The sequence below is a fragment of the Salmo salar genome, chromosome ssa06 (genome assembly GCF_905237065.1).
Source record: "Salmo salar chromosome ssa06, Ssal_v3.1, whole genome shotgun sequence".
Lineage (NCBI taxonomy): Eukaryota > Metazoa > Chordata > Actinopteri > Salmoniformes > Salmonidae > Salmo > Salmo salar.
Genome location: NC_059447.1, coordinates 44,559,073 through 44,576,311, shown reverse-complemented (window position 1 = coordinate 44,576,311; position 17,239 = coordinate 44,559,073). Strand labels below are relative to the sequence as shown.

Genomic DNA, 17,239 nt, shown 5'->3' with positions numbered 1-17,239 from the left:
GGTTACTCTCGCCAATGTGGTTGCCATAGACACCACTCAGCTTCATAGAAAGAGGGTCCGTTCTAGGTTATCACTCAAACTCCAGTTGTAACGGTGATTCCCCGAGGTAAAGTACGTTTTATATCAGACATTCACCGTTCGCCTATTTAAACGTTGACAATGTCAATTTCCTCTCTGATTACTACGAAGGATATATAATATATATTTTTACTGGGATGAAAGTGCGATCACTATAAGGGCCCTTGAGTTTCCCAGTGACGTGGTTAATTCCACCAATTCAATTGTTTATTTTGTATTTTAAAACAATTATAACCTTTTAACTGAAGTTCATCTTAATTTATTTAAGTACTGTAGCCTAATAAACTGCATGGTTTCCCGAGTCGTAGTGGGAAGACCACACAACATACCATCGCGTGACTCCAAGTTTACTTGGATATGATGGCTATTATGTCAATATTTGCGCATAAAGGCGTTTCCACCGCAATCCCACCCTGTCGAAAGAACAAATTGTCAGTCTGCATTTATCAAATTGTACCGGCATATCCTATTTTTATCAGCCGTGTCGTGACTTTTTTCAGTCATCAGGTAATTCATCCGCATGAAGTGGTTGGATGGAAACCTCGTTATATAAACATCAAAACAAGTGCACATTATTCTAAAACCATCTGGCCTACTTCTACAGCCTTTGATTTGCACAAAAATAAAGTATTAATTTTATAGAAATAATTGATCACATAAATTGCATTTAAATGTCTTATCTGCTATAGCTTTTCCATGGATTATCATAGAAACATCAAACTAAATCCATATTATTAAAACAAGACACTCAATGGAACTGACCCAAGCCATCACCACCATACACATTTCGACTGTACAAATGGTGCTACAGAATTACCTGCCGGTGACTCTTGGCACACCATCTCACAGCCCTCTCTGAGACAAACTCTGTAAATTGTTTGCTAGGGGCCAGGTGCCTTATTAACACACCTTGGGGTCAGCCAATCAAGGGCAGTCATCTTGGGTTCCAGATCCCGAATTCCTTTCCGTCGTCTTCAAGCAGTTGCAGAGAGAGCATCAAGCTCCTACACCTACACCTCTGCCCTGCCCAACACAACTGGAACGTTGTGTTACAACGTTTTTCCCAATAAATGACTGGGAGTTTATATATGGACTGTGCGACTCTCTTTATTTTATAGCTTATAGTTTATTCGCCGTTAGTCAGCACCTCTACATAAAATATTTTTTTCTGGGAGTGTGCCAGCTCATGTTTTTTATTTACAAAGTTGGATTGAAATAGATTTAATTTTAATACAAATCACATAATACGTTATTTGATCACACTCACTCTGTGTGAAATAATAGTGGTTGACATGATTTTTGAATGTCTACACCTTCCTCTTTCCCCCATACATACAACATATGTAAGGTCCCTCAGTCAAGTACTGAATTTCAAGCACAGATTTAACTACAAAGACCAGGGAGGTCCCTTACTGCCTACATACAGACTTGAAATTATTGGCCACTTTAATAAATGGATCACTAGTCACTTTAATAATGCCACTTTAATAATGTTTACATATCTTGCATTACTCATCTCATATGTATATACTATGTTTTAGGTAGTTGTTGTGGAATTGTTAGATTACATGTTAGATATTGTTGCACTGTCAGAACAAGAAGCACAAGCATTTCGCTACAGTCGCAATATCTGCTAACTATGTGTATGTGACCAATACAATTAATTGTATTACATTTTTACAGTGCAGTCGGAAAGTATTCAGACCTCTTCCCTTTTCCACATTTTGTTAAGTTACAGCCTTATTCTAAAATGGATACAATTATTGTTTCCCCGCATCAATCTACACACAATACCCCATAATGACAAAGCGAAAACACGTCTTTAGATAAAAATGTAAAAAATAATACAAAAAATACCTTATTTACATATTTCCCCCCCAAAAATTCTAAAAACCTGCTTTTGCTTAGTCATTATGGGGTATTGTGTGTAGATTGACGAAGGGGAAAAAACAATTTAATACATTTTAGAATAAGGCTGTAAGGTAACAAAATTAGTAAAAAGTCAAGGGGTCTGAATACTTTCCGAATGCACTGTATATCAATATTTGCGCATAAAGTCGTTTCCACCACGGTTAACTGCATAATTAATTTTACTGACACAAAAATATCCTACCATGTTGAACGAACAAATTATCTGTTGGCATGTCAAAAATTACACCAAAACTTCCTGTTTCCGTCACAGCTGTTTTGATTTAAAAACAAATATATGATATGACTTTACTTGCATAAAAACTGTGTATGGAAACGTGTGATTGAAATTTAAAGGCAATGTTCCCCATTAGTGGAGACTGCATTCACGGTAAATGCTGCAGATTTTGACTCAGTAGGACATTACCTTTACATTTCTAGCGCGCTATCTGTAAACGCTTCAGCAATACATATTGAATTGGAAAAATAATGATTTTATTTTATAAAACTAATTTACTGAGTTTCAAATTGCACCTCATAGCCCCTAATGTTTGCTAGCACCTCTGCTATACACTTAGACTGTCATGCAGATCTGAAAAAGGTTGAATAGGTTGAAGGAATATGGCAATAGAAAATAAAGAATATTTTATTGACGCATAATCCTTGCAGTCCACAGAAATACATCTTCTGCTTTGATCCCAACTAACCCGAAAGACACAAGCACACAGGTTGGAGAGTTAGGTCGTTTTCCCATATTGGATATGCCTACATTTAACCAATCCTCAACCTACATATTGATTTTCAACTCGTGTATCCCTTTTCCTCATACAGTACCTGAATCACTGCATCTAGCCTACAGCTGTGATTTCGCTTTGATGGAGATATCAAGAATCAGAAGTTTGCCTTTCTGTCCCAACCTGTTTGACAAGCATGATAATAAGGTATGAATTACTATGATTTTGTTATACTCTTTGGTGTGGTGAGGGGAAAGGCTAGTGTACTAGAGTAGGCCAAGCACCAAAACATCACTGCAAGGGTCATTACTTTCATAAATGGTTTCTTTAACAAAATTGTATGCACTCATCATCAAAATGAATCCCTTACAGGGGATCCTATATATTTGAAAAATAAGCTGTCCTGAGTCTTGCACATATAGGTCAATGCAATGGTCTCTAAGCCAGGGCAGCACATGGCCAGCACATGGTTGATCAAATATGAATGAAACAAAGGTAGGCATCTTGAAATAGGCGTGTGGTTTCAAAAGTAGGCTATGTGCAAGGCTGGCTAACGTGATTGAGTGCATTCATTTATAGAAATAATATGTTATGCCATAAAACTATTACAATATTGGTAGGCTCTATGGTTAGGCTAGCTACTGGTGATACATAACTAGGTGCATTGTGGATGTTATTTTTTTACTTGGACAAGTGCTCTGCTGCAACCAGTGATAACGATGATGTCATAGGCCACCTGCACCTGACATGGCATTTCCATTGTTTTGGTTGAATTCGATTGATCTCTTCACCACATCTACATATGTAGGATCTTAAATTGAGTCAGTTTGCTCCAGCAGGAAAATCATCCTGCAGCTACAGGAAATGTGAATTAGTATGTGGATTATAATTAATGAACATTTTTGTAAGGGTTGATACATTTTTTGTATGGGAAAATCAAGTCAGAAATGTTAAAGTGGCAATTACAAACTTCAGAAGCCTTTTTTTAACCTTAAATACACTACAAGTATTAAATGTCCTGCATTGCAGCAAAGTTCTCCTGCAACAGGGTGATCAAATTAAGATCCTACATCTGTAAGTATTCCAAAAAACTGCTAAATGAATGCAAATGTTATGTTTTTCTTCATCAGGCAATGGAAAATGATCCATGAAATCATGGAAGAAAGACCCTGTAGGTTAATCTGTCAATGTTTAATTCATTGATAAGACAACTCTGGCAGAGCATTGGATGTAGGAGTTAAGTAGTAGATCAATGTTACTTTGTTCATTATATAAAACATTTGACATCACAACTATTTTTGTTTAACACAGATGACCAGAGTGCAGTTTGGCAGACTCTGCCAAAGAGAAATGGTTTCTGTGATAGGATTACACATTCTCCTGCCAGCCCTTGCACACATTCTTTAGCTTGACTGAAACTTTGAGGAACAGGAGGCTTCTTTTTAGCAGAAGAGGGTGGGCTTGATGCAGGACTTCAACCACCAGTCCAGGGAGATGTGAAAGGGTGGCACCGATGCACACTGCTATAGGTCCCGCAAACCCACTTCCATACAGCAAATACAGTAACCATTGATAAATGGTCAATGGTTACTGTATGATTTGTGTATGTCTATCTCACACATTCTTATCACTTATAATCACATTTCTTAACATACGTTTTTAATTAAATGTACTGATGAGCCCACGTTTTCTACTGTGTAAAATGTTTTTTACAAAATCATCCTAAATCACAGACAAATATTTCACTGTATACAAATTCTAAGGGAAAGATAACTGTCCTCATTGAAATGATTATTACCTCCAGAAAAGGAGATAGTAGTCGGAAATATTAACACCGTTTGGAAATTATAATTAATTGTAAAATGAGAGAGTTAATCAGAGATCAATGCTTTAAAGTTCCTAGGCCTCGTTGAAAAGGGCGCATGAAGGAGAGGCTCCCATCACTGAACCCCTAAAAGACATCTTTGGGTCACAGAGGACACAACTTTGCAGTCACTGGGTGACTTGTAGCTCACCTGAATTGACCAGAGCTCTCGTGGGGAAGGCTTAACTCTTTCCTCTCAACTTAACTCTTTCCTCTCAATAGTAGTCTCCAATTCACCTTCAGGGACATCTTCCCCACTGATGAGTGATGGGCAGTATGCCATGGAGGTTGCTGAGAAGATGATGCGTGTGATCTCTGACACGATGCAGAAGATTGAAGAGGCAGTGACAAAAAACAAGATCACTCCTTGTGAACCCGATCCAGACATTGAGTCATTCCTTGGGTCAACGACAGGTAAGGTCCTGGTAGTCATTGTTGACACAATGGGAGGATGCAGCAACACATCTGGAAACGGACAAGTTCTTGAACTTGCTTCAAGAACTTGCATAAAAAGTCAGCATTTTGTCATGACCAAAGGATCTAGAAGACACATCTGCAGCAGAAAACACCAGCAATAATATAGGCCCTGACTATACGGTGCACCAAAACATTACAATACTTTGGCACTCCTCATTCCTTTAAGATGTCAAGTGCTCTTACTAACCTAACAAATGTGCGTGATTCTGCAGCTTCCCCATCAGTCCTCACCTCTCTGCAGCGTATTCATTCTACAGCCATTGTGATTATACAGTATTTTGTAGATGATATGGAGTCTTTTACAGAATCCATTCAATGCACTTCAGAGGTCAATGCAAATCCACTCAATGTCCCCCAACCTGGTCTGAAGTCTTTTAGGAAAAATACATTCTCTAAAGTTTGTCTCCAGTTGAAGACTGACATTGTTTCTTCTAAGTCAGCTTCTCTTATCTCATGGTAAGGGTGTGAGCAAATCTGTCATCTCTGAACAGCCACAGGATAATTTGCAATCTGCTGAAATGGTTGCAACATCCATACATGATCTACCAGAACCTAGCCAGAATGATGCCCAGTTGTCAGAGGTCAGCCCAGTGGAGGATGTAGAGATTGACGCCTGCACCAAGGAATTTCTTAGCATGATTCTGACTTCCAATGAATCCGAAGACCAGGAGGAAGAATGCTCCCCTGTCGAGATGCATCCCCACTGCTATCCAGTATCAGGACAGTTTCATCTCCCAACTGGATGACTTCACTACTTTTCACTTTCTGCTTGTGAGTTATCATCCGATGTGAGTCCACAGGAAAGCGCAACCAGCACCAAAGCCCTTAAATCTTCATTGGGTCTTCCAATCCCAAGCATCAGGAAACTATCCAGTATGCTTGGGCGGTATACCGTATATACCGTATACCGGGGTTTTGGGATGGTTTTTCAATACCGTTGAAACTATTTCTTTGAAGTTTTTACATAACTGTTTATATTGGTAGCTACTTTTTAAAGGTGCAATATGCAGAAATCGCTCCTCCATTTCCTGGTTGCAAAGAATTTGAATAGTTAGCCTAATTTCAGTTTATGCGACAAAAGAAGCAAGTATAGTGTCGAGAATCATTGTACCATCGAAACCGCTGTGAAATATAGTTTCCATAACCGGAAATATTGTATTTTCAGCTGTTTGAAGCTGGTGTACAAAAACAATAGTAAAAGACGCAAAAACTAAACTTAAGAATGGGGGGGCATAGAAATATAGAACATAGAACAGATCTACAGCTTCTTATATTGCTTTCAATGAGAATGACAGATCTATAACTCACATTTCTGTGTGACTGGTCAGCTCGCTCAAAAAGTTACATATTGCAGCTTTAAGTAAATACCTGCAGTCAACTTGTGCAATAGGTTAGGAGATAAAGCAGATAGAGTTCTTAATATCACCTGTCACATTATTTTACATTATGAAGCTTACGGTAGTTTCCCAGAACAGTTGAGTCAGTCATGTGTTTGTTTGTAAATAGCACAACAGGAGAAAGTGGGAGTAGTCGAGTCCAGCTGTGTATTGACAGGGGTCGCATTTTATATTGAAAGTCAACTGTATTTTTTTGCTTCAACAGAGTGATCAGGTTTGAGCAACTTTAGTTTTCCATCACAGAAAATACATTAGTGCAACACATTCAGAATAAAATAGCTTAATTTTCATCAGATGACAACAGAAGTGCAATGCTATTTGGCTGGCAGCCATACAAGTAAATGAGCTTACAATGAAAAAGCAAGGTATTTTTTGCAAAAACAATGCATGGCCATAACATTTCTAATGTTTTGTCATAGAAAGAATGTAGCCAGCTATATTTCCTAATGTTTGGCTTAAAGTTAATATTGCATTTTACTGGAGAAAAGTAGGCTACACCGAAAAGTACCAGAGAAAAATAGCTACACATCAGTCAGAGCACTGTCTGCTGATAGAATGCTCTTTCTTGAATGCAACTGAAGCACAAAATTTGTCTGACGCTGAGCAGAAATTACAATAAGAAGCATTTTAGATCTATGTTTACAAAACGCAGCAAGATATTTGTTATGCATTTGTAAAAAAAATTCTCGGTGAAAAAAAAGCTAAATTCTGTGTTAATGTGACCCCTAAGTTTAACTTGCTAGTTATCTAAGTATGTGGCTGAATTAATAAGGAGACGCGGCATCATATGGTGTTTGCAATCTGCCGTGTTTGAGAAATCTGTACAGTTGCCGTCTTGATTTCCTTGTGTTTTTTGTCCTCTCCGTTCTCGACCTGTTTGCTCCTCCTTCCCTCTTCTCAGAGAAGAGCAGGCAGGCCCCTTGCCCTAGCAACTCCAGACTCCACACAGACACAGCGTGTATACATGCTGTTCTAGAGTCAGCACTGTTCTTCTTTCAGACAAGCGTGCGTCAAAATGTTGTACATTTTCACAATGTCCCTCGTTCACATGCACTTGTAAATGTCCAAACTCACAGCAATAGCATTCGGTAGCTTCTACCTATATATGTATAACTTTATTACGCTAACGAAGAACAACAAAGAATATCTAGTTAACAGAAGAAAAGAAAGAGAAAATCAGGACAGAAGAAAAAGGATATCAAAGTGAAACAGTTCTCTAAAGACACAAGAGACAATAATACAAGAAACAACACTTCTGTAGCTTGTCAACTATGCGTCTGTCTATCCCTGTTCTCTCCTCTCTGCACAGTCATACAAACGCTTCACACCGCGTGGCTGCTGCCACTCTAACCTGGTGGTCCCAGCGCGCACGACCCACGTGGAGTTCCAGGTCTCCGGCAGCCTCTGGAACTGCCGGTCTGCAGCCAACAAGGCTGAGTTCATCTCAGCCTATGCTACCCACCAGTCCCTAGACTTCCTGGCGCTGACGGAAACATGGATTACCACAGATAACACTGCTACTCCTACTGCTCTCTCTTCGTCTGCCCACGTGTTCTCGCATACCCCTAGAGCATCGAGCCAGCGGGGTGGTGGCACTGGAATCCTCATCTCTCCCAAGTGGACATTCTCTCTTTCTCCCCTGACCCATCTGTCTATCTCCTCATTTGAATTCCATGCTGTCACAGTTACCAGCCCTTTCAAGCTTAACATCCTTATCATTTATCGCCCTCCAGGTTCCCTTGGAGAGTTCATCAATGAGCTTGACGCCTTGATAAGTTCCTTTCCTGAGGATGGCTCACCTCTCACAGTTCTGGGTGACTTTAACCTCCCCACGTCTACCTTTGACTCATTCCTCTCTGCCTCCTTCTTTCCACTCCTCTCCTCTTTTGACCTCACCCTCTCACCTTCCCCCCCCTACTCACAAGGCAGGCAATACGCTTGACCTCATCTTTACTAGATGCTGTTCTTCCACTAATCTCATTGCAACTCCCCTCCAAATCTCCGACCACTACCTTGTATCCTTTTCCCTCTTGCTCTCATCCAACACTTCTCACTCTGCCCCTACTCGGATGGTATTGCGCCGTCCCAACCTTCGCTCTCTCTCTCCCGCTACTCTCTCCTCTTCCATCCTATCATCTCTTCCCTCTGCTCAAACCTTCTCCAACCTATCTCCTGATTCTGCCTCCTCAACCATCCTCTACTCCCTTTCTGCATCCTTTGATTTTCTCTGTCCCCTATCCTCCAGGCCGGCTCGGTCCTCCCCTCCTGCTCCGTGGCTCGACGACTCACTATGAGCCCACAGAACAGGGCTCCGGGCAGCCGAGCGGAAATGGAGGAAAACTCGCCTCCCTGCGGACCTGGCATCCTTTCACTCCCTCCTCTCTACATTCTCCTCTTCTATCTCTGCTGCTAAAGCCACTTTCTACCACTCTAAATTCCAAGCATCTACCTCTAACCCTAGGAAGCTCTTTGCTACCTTCTCCTCCCTCCTGAATCCTCCTCCCCCCCCTCCTCCCTCTCTGCGGATGACTTCGTCAACCATTTTGAAAAGAAGGTTGACGATATCCGATCCTCGTTTGCTAAGTCAAACGACACCGCTGGTCCTGCTCACACTGCCCTACCCTGTGCTTTGACCTCTTTCTCCCCTCTCTCTCCAGATGAAATCTCGCGTCTTGTGACGGCCGGCCGCCCAACAACCTGCCCACTTGACCCTATCCCCTCCTCTCTTCTCCAGACCATTTCCGGAGACCTTCTCCCCTTCCTCACCTCGCTCATCAACTCATCCTTGACCGCTGGCTATGTCCCTTCCGTCTTCAAGAGAGCAAGAGTTGCACCCCTTCTGAAAAAACCTACACTCGATCCCTCCGATGTCAACAACTACAGACCAGTATCCCTTCTTTCTTTTCTCTCCAAAACTCTTGAACGTGCCGTCCTTGGCCAGCTCTCCTGCTATCTCTCTCAGAATGACCTTCTTGATCCTAATCAGTCAGGTTTCAAGACTGGGCATTCAACTGAGACTGCTCTTCTCTGTGTCACAGAGGCTCTCCGCACTGCTAAAGCTAACTCTCTCTCCTCTGCTCTCATCCTTCTAGACCTATCTGCTGCCTTTGATACTGTGAACCATCAGATCCTCCTCTCCACCCTCTCCGAGTTGGGCATCTCCGGCGCGGCCCACGCTTGGATTGCGTCCTACCTGACAGGTCGCTCCTACCAGGTGGCGTGGCGAGAATCTGTCTCCGCACCATGCGCTCTCACCACTGGTGTCCCGCAGGGCTCTGTTCTAGGCCCTCTCCTATTCTCGCTATATACCAAGTCACTTGCTCTGTCATATCCTCACATGGACTCTCCTATCATTGCTATGCAGACGACACACAATTAATCTTCTCCTTTCCCCCTTCTGATAACCAGGCGGCAAATCGCATCTCTGCATGTCTGTCAGACATATCAGTGTGGATGACGGATCACCACCTCAAGCTGAACCTCGGCAAGACGGAGCTGATCTTCCTCCCGGGGAAGGACTGCCCGTTCCATGATCTCGCCATCACGGTTGACAACTCCCTTGTGTCCTCCTCCCAGAGTGCTAAGAACCTTGGCGTGATCCTGGACAACACCCTGTCGTTCTCCACTAACATCAAGGCGGTGACCCGATCCTGTAGGTTCATGCTCTACAACATTCGCAGAGTACGACCCTGCCTCACACAGGAAGCGGCGCAGGTCCTAATCCAGGCACTTGTCATCTCCCGTCTGGATTACTGCAACTCGCTGTTGGCTGGGCTCCCTGCCTGTGCCATTAAACCCCTACAACTCATCCAGAACGCCGCAGCCCGTCTGGTGTTCAACCTTCCCAAGTTCTCTCACGTCACCCCGCTCCTCCGCTCTCTCCACTGGCTTCCAGTTGAAGCTCGCATCCGCTACAAGACCATGGTGATTGCCTACGGAGCTGTGAAGGGAACGGCACCTCCGTACCTTCAGGCTCTGATCAGGCCCTACACCCAAACAAGGGCACTGCGTTCATCCACCTCTGGCCTGCTGGCCCCCCTACCTCTGAGGAAGCACAGTTCCCGCTCAGCCCAGTCAAAACTGTTCGCTGCTCTGGCACCCCAATGGTGGAATAAGCTCCCTCACGACGCCAGGACAGCGGAGTCAATCACCACCTTCCGGAGACACCTGAAACCCCACCTCTTTAAGGAATACCTAGGATAGGATAAAGTAATCCTTCTAACCCCCCCCTTAAAAGATTTAGATGCACTATTGTAAAGTGGTTGTTCCACTGGATATCATAAGTTGAATGCACCAATTTGTAAGTCGCTCTGGATAAGAGCGTCTGCTAAATGACTTAAATGTAATGTAATCCAGTATTAGCTGGATTGCCTGTCTTTTGCAATTTGTTTATTTTTGTTTGCGCTCGATAGCATATTTAGCTAGCATCATCCATCAAAATGTGTTATTACTTGCGCTAATTGTGTTAGTGTTCTGGTAATAGACGCCCAATGGGATTTTCTTTTTTTTGGCACCCCCTTGTGTACTTAGCCGGTAATGCCTTAAAGCTCAGGATGAGAGAAGGATGGAATGACGATATGAACATTTGCATATCGCCCAACCCTACTATCCAGTCAGAGAGTCCAGACAAAAGCTCTGGGGGGAGTTTGCGAGGTACTCCTAAGATCTGAGAAAAGTTTAGATTTTGCAACACCCTCTCAGAACTCAGAGCCCTGCAGCAAAGCCGCTAGCCAGACCAAGATGCCCACCATGGTAAAAGACACTGTCTGTGTGTTTTCTGTGAATGATGATTCAGAGGCATCTAAAATCATTCACACATTTGTGGCGGATGTGGATAACATAGTACAGCCCATTGAAGCTGGTGATAACATGAAGTAGGCTGATATAGATCGGCCAGTAAGCACACAGAGGTGCACATCCTCCAATGGATCTGAAATGAGTAACTTGCAAAGTGTACATCTTACCAAGAAACAGAAAATATTGTGGAACAACATGCAGAGCAACCTTGCAGATTTTTTCAGCAATGGGTCAACCACCATTGGAAAGGATTCAGCTTAATTTCCAGAACAAGAAGCTCTTCAGGAGTTCAGCTCTGAAGACATTGAGGACCTCCATAAAAGTCAGAGTGACTCTCAGGTAAGCCAGAGTGACCTTGACACACGTACCAAGGAAGTCCTTGGTGAGATGCTGACCACTTTCAATGCCAAAGTGGCAAAAGCTCAGTCCTTGACCTATTGGAACAAGATCTCCTGACAAGTCCCTTGCAGCTTGTCTGTTCGTGGACTGTGTAAAACAAATCTGGATGCTTTTTCAATCTCAAGTCCCCCCATACCCTCTGAATTTATGCTATGCTATCTTTGAATTAAGTTAATACATTTGTTAAAAAAAATTATACAAAACATAACTATGTTTGTAGTTATAGGTAATCAGATCGTGCCTACACTAGAGGATCACTAGTCACTTTTATAATGCCACTTTAATAATGATGACATATCTCTCATATGTATATGCTGTACTGTATACTATCTATTGCATCTTGCCTATGCCGCTCTGTCATTGCTCATCTATATATTTATATGTACAGTCATGGCCAAAAGTTTTGAGAATGACACAATTATACATTTCCACAAAGTTTACTGCTTCAGTGTCTTTAGATATTTTTGTCAGATGTTACTATGGAATACTGAAGTATAGTTACAAGCATCAAGTTACAAGTGTCAAAGGCTTTTATTGACAAATACATGAAGTTGATGCAAAGAGTCAATATTTGCAGTGTTGACCCTTCTTTTTCAAGACCTCTGCAATCCGCCCTGGCAGGCTGTCAATTAACTTCTGGGCTACATCCTGACTGATGGCAGCCCATTCTTGCATAATCAATGCTTGGAGTTTGTCAGAATTTGTGGGGTTTTGTTTGTCCACCCGCCTCTTGAGGATTGACCTCAAGTTCTCAATGGGATTAATTAAGGTCTAGGGAGTCTCCTGGCCATGGACCCAAAATATCGATGTTTTGTTCCCCGAGCCACTTAGTTATCACTTTTCCCTTATGGCAAGGTGCTCCATCATGCTGGAAAAGGCATTGTTCGTCACCAAACTGTTCCTGGATGGTTGGGAGAAGTTGCTCTCGGAGGATGTGTTGGTACCATTCTTTATTTATGGCTGTGTTCTTAGGCAAAATTGTGAGTGAGCCCACTCCCTTGGCTGAGAAACAACCCCACACATGAATGGTCTCAGGATGCTTTACTGTTGGCATGACACAGGACTGATGGTAGCTTTACCCCAGTCCTCAGCAGTCCAATCCCTGTACCTTTTGCAGAATATCAGTCTGTCCCTGATGTTTTTCCTGGAGAGAAGTGGCTTCTTTGCTGCCCTTCTTGACACCAGGCCATCCTCCAAAAGTCTTTGCCTCACTGTGCATGCAGATGCACTCACACCTGCCTGCTGCCATTCCTGAGCAAGCTCTGTACTGGTGGTGCCCCGATCCCGCAGCTGAATCAAATTTAGGAGACGGTCATGGCGCTTGCTGGACTTTTTGGGCACCCTGAAGCCTTCTTCACAACAATTGAACTGCTCTCCTTGAAGTTCTTGATGATCCGAAAAATTGTTGATTTAAGTGCAATCTTACTGGCAGCAATATCCTTGCCTGTGAAGCCCTTTTTTGTGCAAACAATGATGACGGCACGTATTTCCTTGCAGGTAACCATGGTTGACAGAAGAAGAACAATGATTCCAAGCACCACCCTCCTTTTGAAGATTCCAGTCTGTTATTCAAACTCAATCAGCATGACAGAGTGATCTCCAGCCTTGTTCTCGTCAACACACACCTGTGTTAACGAGATAATCACTGACATGATGTCAGCTGGTCCTTTTGTGGCAGGGCTGAAATGCAATGGAAATGTTTTTAGGGGATTCAGTTCATTTGCATGGCAAAGAGGGACTTTGCAATTAATTGCAATTCATCTGATCACTCTTCATAACATTCTGGAGTAAATGCAAATTGCCATCATACAAACTGAGGCAGCAGACTTTGTGAAAATTTATATTTGTGTCATTCTCAAAACTTTTGGCAACGACTGTATATATTCTTATTCCATTCATTTACTTAGATTTGTGTGTATTATGTAGTTGTTGTGGAATTGTTAGATTACTTGATAGATATTGCTGCACTGTCAGAACGAAGCACAAGCATTTCGCTACAGTCGCAATAACATCTGCTAACCATATGTATGTGACCCATAAAATGTGATTTGATTACAAGTAAGTTACTAAGTTTTTGACCACACTGTGTTGTTACTTTGGTGAGTATTAACTGCAAGGCTTTCGACTCTGTCAATCACCGTATTCTTATCGGCAGACTCAACAGCCTTGGTTTCTCAATGACTGCCTCGCCTGGTTCACCAACTACTTCTCAGATAGAGTTCAGTGTGTCAAATCGGAGGGCCTGTTGTCCGGACCTCTGGCAGTCTCTATGGGGGTACCACAGGGTTCAATTCTCGGGCGGACTCTTTTCTCTGTATATATCAATGATGTCGCTCTTGCTGCTGGTGATTCCTTGATCAACCTCTACGCAGATGACACCATTCTGTATACATCTGGCTCTTCTTTGGACACTGTGTAACTAACCTCCAAACGAGCTTCAATGCATACAACACTCCTTCCGTGGCCTCCAACTGCTCTTAAACTCGAACAAAACTAAATGCATGCTCTTCAACCGATCACTACCTGCACCCGACTAGCATCACTACTCTGGACGGTTCTGACGTAGAATATGTGGACAACTACAATTACCTAGGTGTCTGACTAGACTGTAAACTCTCCTTCCAGACTCATATAAAGCATCTCAATACAAAGTTAAATCTAGAATATTTCGCAACAATGAAATTACTGGAAAATGCAGTTCAAAACGTCATAAAAGTGCCTCATCAAAACAACATTTGAACTTGATAAATCAAATGTTCCAAATGTCCTTCAGGGTGAACCTCTCGGTGACAACGTTGTAGAAGTCTTCTTTACTCCTTTTGAGTTTGAAAAGTCTGTTATACTGAACAAAAATATAAACACAACCTGCAACAATTTCAAAGATTTTACTGAGTTACAGTTCATATAAGGAAATCAATCAATTGAAACAAATACACTAGGCCCTATTCTATGGATTCCACATGACTGGGCAGGGGCGCAGCCATGGGTGGGGCTGGGAGGGCATAGGCCTATCCATTTGGGAGCCAGGCCCACCCACTGGGGAACCATGCCCAGCCAATCAGACAATCCCGAACGCGAAGAAGCCAGGGTGTGGAGTTCCTGGGCTGGTATGGTTACACGTGGTCTGTGGTTATGATGCCGGTTTGACGTACTGCAAATTCTCTAAAACAACAATATTTGATACATTATGAATATGGTATTCAGGTGAGGTTATCTATGAGATTATCGGTTTACTGTTGTGCGCATTCAGTTTGCTTATGGTAGCTAAATGAACATTAAATTATGTGGCAACAGCTCTGGTGGACATTCCTGCATTCAGCATGTCAATTGCATGCTCCCTCAAAACGTGAGGCATCTGTGGCAGTGTGTTGTGTGACAAAACTACACATTTTAGTGGCCTTTTATTGTCCCTGGCACAAGGTACACCTGTGTAATGATCATGCTGTTTAATCAGCTTCTTGATATGCCACACCTGCCGGTTGGATGGATTATCTTCATAAAGCAGAAATGCTTACTAAAAGGGATGTAAATTAATTTGTGCACAACATTTGAGATAAATAAGCTTTTTGTGCATATGGAACATTTCTGGGATCTTTTATTTCAGCTCATGAAACATGGGACCAACACTTTACATGTTGCGTTTATATTTTTGCTCAGTATTTGTAGACACGTCCAAATGTGCAGAGTTTACCCCAGGCTTACCCACACAACATGTTTAGGAAATACGCATGCTCAAATTATGAAATTGTCTCAATGCAACGAATGATGTTAGGCAAAGCAGCAAAGCTTATACTGACCTTGTCCATAGATAGTGACTGGATTCATAAACGGTCGCGCAGGTCAATGATTTGAATGGATGGGCATGCATACCCTGGCGCCTTTTCTGAGGTCTTTGATGCAAAAACCACCAGAATCATTGAGAATGTAATTTTATTGTATTAGATTATTACAAGGGTGTGCACTGTCTACCCTGCCTACCCTGACTGCACGTCACTGTGTATATCCAATGCCTCAACATGGATACTCAATACAGTAAATGGAAAAACACAAAATCATATTCATGTCAATCTCACTGTTCTGTCTTCAGCACCCCGCGCCGTTCCGCAAGCTGCCATGTCTCCACTAGAGGAGGATCTTCCATCTACCTCTCAACCACAGAAGAAACCACACAAATGTTCCATCTTTGTGAGGATGTTTTCCGCCATCAACTAAGGCCTGCAGAACACCTTCAAACAGTTCTCCAACAAGACCATGTAATTCACTTGACTCTTTAACTAAAGGTCCTTTAATTGCATTCCATTTGATTGTGTTTCTTTCTAATATCTTAGGCATGGACTCAACAACATGTCTCTCAAATATAATAAGTTAAGACTCATAAATGCATATAAGAACGTTCATTTGGATTTTTTGCTTGGGAATTACATCCCCATAATATCAGTATAACGTCCCCCTAATATCCATACAAGGTCCCCCAATATCACCATATCGTCTCCATAACACCCCTCTAATATTCCCATAATGTCCCCATAATATTACCATCCCCTCACTACTGTTTCTTAATATAATGCCTTAGCCATGGCCCCTGGATAGTAATGTTAAGTGCCAATCAGAAAATGTTTCTGCAATTACAGATCACAGCCACCTGAGGGTGTCACCCCCTCATAATTGCAGGGTCCATGCATTGCAGGTGAATAGAATATCTACGTTCTTTCACCAGTGGGTGACGAGGGTCAGTGGGAACCTCTATAATACAGTACAAAGTATTGTGAAAGGTGAGGGGTCAACAACTGTGTTTAGTAGTTCTACTTGACTCTTTCCGTCTTACTTTAAAGGTAAGACTAAACATTATTTTTTCCTTTGCATGACCAGGGATGAGTTGATTAACTTTGAGTAACAACTTGAATAATAAACGCTTTTGATAATCAATGCTTGCAATACTTATGCTCCGATTTACTTTTGCTGTCAATTATGTGTAAATCACTAGAAACATTTCAAAACGTACTTAGTAATAAATTACCCATAGGACCTGATGTAATGTACAATGTACAGTATGAAGCGAATGTGTTGAAGGTATTGGATTTAATTATGGGTGCTGTTCATACTGCATTCCCATGAATGGTGAAAATTAAACTAAAATCAATCCGAATTTTTATTAGCTCCCCAAATCAAGTCAACAGGACTAAATGTTCCCACCTACTAACAACCTGCCCCTGTCTCTCCCTGCAACGTGTTGAAAAGGCAAAGGAACAATTATGCAATGATGTCATATGAAGAGTCGCCTGTTAGTACATCGTTTTTCCTATCCCTGTTGGTATAAGCACATGACCACATGAATTTCCCCCTGGTGGGATAATAAAGTTGATCTGAATCTAAATCTGGTGGGTTTTCTTTGCCTGGCCAACTATGATAGGCTACAAGGCTCAGATGCTACTTTTAGCACACAATACAACCTGCACATGACACCACGTGGAGTGAGCTGGTCCTGGTATTCTGTTACAGTGTAGCTGTCGTCATAGTGACAAAGTGACGTGCGTCTTTGAGGTCATCGGTGTCCCAGCCCACTGGATGAAAGGGACACATGCTTT

General features: G+C 42.2%; 1 long non-coding RNA gene across 1 annotated transcript; it reads left to right on the top strand.

Annotated features, from left to right (window-relative positions):
• Positions 1-35: 35 nt before the first annotated feature.
• LOC106607534 (uncharacterized) lies at positions 36-16,427 on the top strand. The gene is made up of 4 exons (XR_001329222.2): positions 36-106; positions 2,656-2,714; positions 2,818-2,927; positions 15,742-16,427. It is a non-coding gene; the product is annotated as an uncharacterized lncRNA (long non-coding RNA).
• Positions 16,428-17,239: the final 812 nt, after the last annotated feature.